Raw genomic sequence first — 6,000 nt, forward strand, 5'->3', positions numbered from 1 at the left:
TTCTCTTTAGTTTTATGATATTCTTGCTTAACCATGGGAACACAGGTAGATAATGGAAAATTCTCCACCCTAGATCTGATAGGCTCGTTCTAAGTTCATCAACTGGCGCCGTCTGTGGGAAAAAAAGAGCTGAGACGTGAGGAAATCCGATGTTGTTATGCCTTTCTGGAATACCTCTCGAAGTTTTTCATCTTCGAGGGTGTATTCTAGATTGAGAGGCAGATAAGAGGGAAAATTTGTGCGATGCATGTGAAACGCGATGATAAACAAGCATAAAAAAGAATTTGAAGTGTAGATTCATCGTTTTAATGTCTGAATGCTTTTTCTGCTAAGAAATCGAATCGAAATTCGTATCTTCTTGCGAAAATGGTCATCTTGTGCATGTTTTTCTGAAATATTGGTGGACATATGATCGTGTGGTGATAATTATGAGCATATAACTGTTTGTCTTCTGGAAAATGATCTCCGATCTGGAAATATTTGATTTTCATAAAATGGTATATAGGCTGGAAAACCTTCCTTGTGCCAAAGAATCATTTGATGATCCAGGTATGGAATTACAACAACGCCATGTACCTACATAAGCATGTTTAAATCTAGAAAATGAAGAGTCGGATCGCAATGTTTGTTATGTTTTCAAATGTGCTCATAAGTTGCCTTATTTTCTTCTAAAGTGCATATATCATAGCCTACTAAGCTTAGCTTACAATGATATATCTCTGCTCTTCTAGAAAGATTTTCCTTGCGAATTGACTCGGGTTTTACAGGACAGTGAGCGTGACGACATCACAAAAAATCTTAACGAGGACTTTGGGAAAGTGGCTGATAACACCGACCTAGTCTGACGGGAATCAAGAAAGGGGCTCATGCTGTTGAGTCGACACCACTAAGGACAACACATTCTACTCCTTTGCAGGTTAACTCAGGATTATCACTGGTGGGATCGCTCCAGCCGGGGCAGAGCCTAATTAATGTTACTATGCCAGAGCAGCTGCTATCACCACTGAACTACACTTGTCTGAAACAAATGCTAGGAATCCCATATGACCCGACTAATCTAAAGTTTGCACAGATACCAGGTCTGCAACCACAGCGCATGGGAAGCCCGGGAGTTATGTTACAGCCCACAGGAGAAAAGAATAATCTGAACAACACTGATGACCCGAGGTGTTTCAAATAGACGAGACCTTTGTTTTCGGGTGACATGGATAACATGGAAGACGCGAAAGATATTTCTAGTGATACTTCTCATCGAGTTGGCCGCCAGACTACAGAAACGTCTTTGGAGGATCCAGAGCTCCTGAAAGAGAAAGTCCACCGCATGCAGAAACACATTCAGGATCTAGAAACGATGATAAAATGCAAAGAACATCAAAATGATATTGCTGCAGGAATAAGTAAGAAAGACAAGAGTAAGGTGACCGTTTCTAGAAAGAGGCGTTTCTCCTATGGTGAACCTCGACTAGAGAGTGAGGAGCAGATTGACAGAGCAGAGGAAGAATGGATTCATTCTTCACATCCAGAGCAAGAGCACACGCTACAGAGCAAATAGCTAAAGCAGACAACTCTGGTTGTCAGAGCATCAGAGCAAGAGCACACGCTACAGAGCAAATAGCTAAAGCAGACGACTCTGGTTGTCAAAGCATCAGAGCAAGCACAAACATTACAACACTACTCAAATAGACAACAACTGGATAATCAAAGCCAAAGAGGCAGAGGTAAAAATTAAACAACATTAAGAAATAACAAAGTTACAAAAGCAAGGTTTATCTTGAACCACATCACACCAATCGTGCTTGACTTCTAAAGTACGCGCACGACACTGGAGGGGGGGGGACTAGGGGTGGATACCCCTCCCTATTTCTCATGACTTATCAATTGAGATTAAGGAGTCCATACATAAGCCAGGTACAAAAGCAGAAAGTTATAAGCAACCATAGCAAAGAACGAGAGATACATTCAGAGCACACGTTTGAGTTAGAATAACAAAAAGCAAAGATGTAAACACAGTCAATTAGAATAAAAAGTCAAGATTTACAAAGATCATCAAAACCACCAGATCAAGTTCCAAGAAGTGATAATTACAAATTCAAATAAATATACAAATTAAAGGCATGAGATCAGCAAGGAGGATTGGGAGGAGCAATGGAGCCAGCTACGTCGGGACCAGGTGGAGTAGGAGCAGGGTCAGTGCAGAGGGCAATCAGCTCATCCTGATCCTCGCTTATGGAATAAGTGGCAGGAGTAGGTTTCATACTCCGAACGATTTGTTGTGAGACTGCGGTCTCATCTTGATAGAAGGCCATAAATTGTTGGAGCAGAGCTTCCCTAGAAACAGCCGCCCTGGAGACATCGGTGGTAGCAAGACGAGAAGGGCTCAGACCATACTCCTCAAATCGACGAGGACCAGCGTTTGGATCTGCGCTGGGCCCCTTCAATTTGTCCACAAACTCTTGAAGAGTCTGTAGAAAAGGAGATTGGTATATAGGCTCAGTAGGGAGATAATCATAGCAGACTCCAAAAGCAAACTGCTCAGCTGCTTTGTCCAGCACAGGATACCACCAGGCTGGAGAGGAAGAAGCAGAGGCCTCGATGCCCATAATGGCAAAAACCTCTTCATCATCAATAGCACCCATCAGAGCCTCCAGATCCAGGCCTTCAACTTGCTCTGGACTGGCCCCAATCATCTCCACGACTTTTTGGTTGATCACAGAGATAATGTGAGCAAAGAGAGGAGAAAAGCAGCACAAGAACTCTGGAGTAAAGCGGAAGGCTGCAATGTTTCATCGAACAGAATTTTAAGAAATTGATGACCATGCGGGGATAAGAGGAACTCTAGCCTCTGATCTCTGGCCCCGAAGAGGAATCCCTCTCTGTAGGCAGAGTCCCTTGCTGTTTGCCACCGCCGTCGGGCCTCCCGATACTGGGCAGAGTAAATGTTCTTGAAGCGGACCACTTGCTCGTGTCCCTCCATTTTCACCCTTGACAATTCAGATTCCAAAGAGGCATTCTCCACCTCTAACTCAGCCAACCGAGATTTCAACTTGGACAGCTCTGTGTCCATAGTACTATACTTCTCGGTGACAGTGGTGAGCTCTTTCTCCCTCTGCTCTGAAGGAATATTAAACTGAATTAATACTCGATTTGCCCCGAAGATCGTTTCTTGGAATATTATTAATTTATCATACAACGATTAATCCCTAACATGCTCCTATGAATTTAACAACTGCACGTTGGAGTTAGAAAATACCTGAAGAATTCCTAAGAATTCGTCAATCCGTCGCTGAACAGGTCAGCCAACTTCAACGCTCTGTTCGACCCTTCAAACGACCTCCAATCGTATTTTGTGCAGAAATACGACTTCTTCGTCTTCGAAAGAGCTTTCCGTGGCCGCCTGTTTCACCTCAATCGGACTTCTGTAGAGAAAGTTATGGCTGTTCTTCGGAGACTGCCAGAACTTGATTTCCTGCGAAAATCTGACTCCAGCTCAGATCTTCTGAACTGTATCCCGCTCAGCTTTCACCGTTGGATGGACAACGTTCTATGAAAGTCCCAAGAGAGAATGCTCCACACGATTTCCTGCGCCCCACACAGCTCTCCAAAACCCTAATATTTTATCAGTATCTTTTCCTGAGAGCTGACAGCTGTATTTATAATAAAATAAATACGTGTAGGCACAGAATTAGTGTAGGAAGCGTCTTTCTCTCCTTCTAGGGCTAGGAGACTTTGGGCCAGTCCAGGGACCAGATACAAGGAATAAAGATGGGCCTCAAATAAATTAATTTATCTATGGTCAGCCCAGACCATAATTAATTTATAAATATCAGTTCATTCCACTAGAGAACCAATATTGACTTACCCCTTTATTGTCGGTGATGAGTCGGGGCTTGTATTTAGACTTATTAAATCCTCGTATTTAAAATATCCGACATCCATTAATTAATTATAGCTCTGACAGCCTTAATTAATTAATCTCTTTATAATCCTTAAGCAGTACCACTCAAACCTTATTATTGCGCCTGAACTTAATCAACCTGCAGGGTTTAGCGCAATAAACATTATTGAGCTCCTTAAGGGGATGTCATTATCCTATACGGATACGAGTACCAATACAGATAATCAGATATCATATATTAACTGCTATCACCCAAGATACAGAGTATTCAAGTTACTATATAACTCTCGCTCATAGTAAGTCAAAGTGATAAACGAATCAACATATATATCTGACATCTTATTAGTATTAAGATCTTATAAGTCACCGAGATCTTTAATTCTTCACTTAAGTCAGATAGAAGAATATATCTCACTGTGGTCCTATCAATACGTATGACGTACCAGTATAGATAAGTAGTCAAGACAAACTACTTCCATCTATACCGCAGCCTAAACCAATAACTTGTCCTAGAGTTATTTCGGCTGTGATAATATTATATCTCTTAAGGTTAATCCAATTATATGGTCTTCTGTGATCTACAACACACCATATAATCTACTTATATAGAGATAAAGAACATACATATGCAATCGTGAACACAATCAGATAGGAGATTAGATAGTGAACTTAGGAAACATTGTATACAAGCATAAAACATTCTTGCTTTCAGTATACAAATCCAACAATCTCCCACTTATACTAAAGCAAACTTTTAGTATACAATGCGTCTATTTACCAATCACCTAACACTTCTCCCACTTATACTTAAAGTTTCCTAAGTGGGTGGCATCAATCACATTCCCATCTTTCAATGACCATTTGCGATAAGCCTTTTGTGAAAAGATTAGTAGGTTTCTCCAATATGCGAGAATTTATTCTATGAGCACAAAAACCTCGATTCACGAATAATCGTATAACTTGGTACTGCTCCATGTGTTTGACCCCTTGTGGTTCTTGGATTCCTTAGAGTTTGCAACTGCACTTGAGGTATCACGAAGGTGATGCTCTCACGTAAACTAGGAATCACCCTTAGATCCTGGAGGTAGTGGTCAAACCAAAAGGTCTTACCTCCCAAGGAAAACACATAGCTCGAGGTAATTATTCTTTGTTCCGGTCAGCTTGTAAATCCGAAATCATATAATTCAAATAGGAACTAAACTGTCTAATTGGTAAACTATCCTTATTCTCTAGTCATGGACTTGAGAATATAATTTACCACAGTTTAGTGTCCTTAACTAGGACTATACTGATATCTTACAACCATGCTAACTGCATAGCAAGTATAAGATCTCGTACATAGTAAACCATACATGAAGCTATCTACTGCGGAAACGTAGAATATTATCTTCATTTCCTCAACCTTAATAGACATCTTAAGACATAGTCTTTAGATAAAGGAACGCCATATCTAAAAGGTAGCAATCCTTTCTTGGCGGTATTCATACTACAACGAGGATTCTCAGTATCAATGTAAGACACTCGAGATAAGCTCAACATCATTTTCTAGTGATCCCTTATAACCTTGATCACAGAGACGTATACTGTACCTCCTTAGTCTTTCATCTGAGACTGTTCGGATAACCATTACTTTATGTCTTGACAATAGCTCCATATTGTCGCCAATTAGGAGGATATTATCTACATAAAATACAAGATAAACCACATCACCGATGACACGAGATGCTTCTCTCCCTCCCTCACGTAACCTTCAGGTTGTTGCACATGGTTGTCCTTACATTTTTCAAGGTAATATATATGACATCCATTTGCCAGACCTCGATGGTTTAAGTGAGCTGCTTTGAGAAAAATGGTCCGAATGTTCTGAGCATGGCACTGGCGAAAATATCATCATAACCTATACCCTCACACTGGGCATAACCTTTCGCCACCAGTCTAGCTTTAAAAGTTACGACCTTGCTCATTCGGACTTATCATTCTCTTGTATACTCACTTGCAACCTATGGCTTTACGGCATTCTGGTAGCAAGAGTTTCTTAGTATACAACCATATTCTTAATGGATTGCTCCATTGAGGCGTGCCAGGAATCTACATTCTCGTCTTCC

The sequence above is a fragment of the Salvia miltiorrhiza genome, chromosome 3, assembly GCF_028751815.1.
Source record: "Salvia miltiorrhiza cultivar Shanhuang (shh) chromosome 3, IMPLAD_Smil_shh, whole genome shotgun sequence".
Lineage (NCBI taxonomy): Eukaryota > Viridiplantae > Streptophyta > Magnoliopsida > Lamiales > Lamiaceae > Salvia > Salvia miltiorrhiza.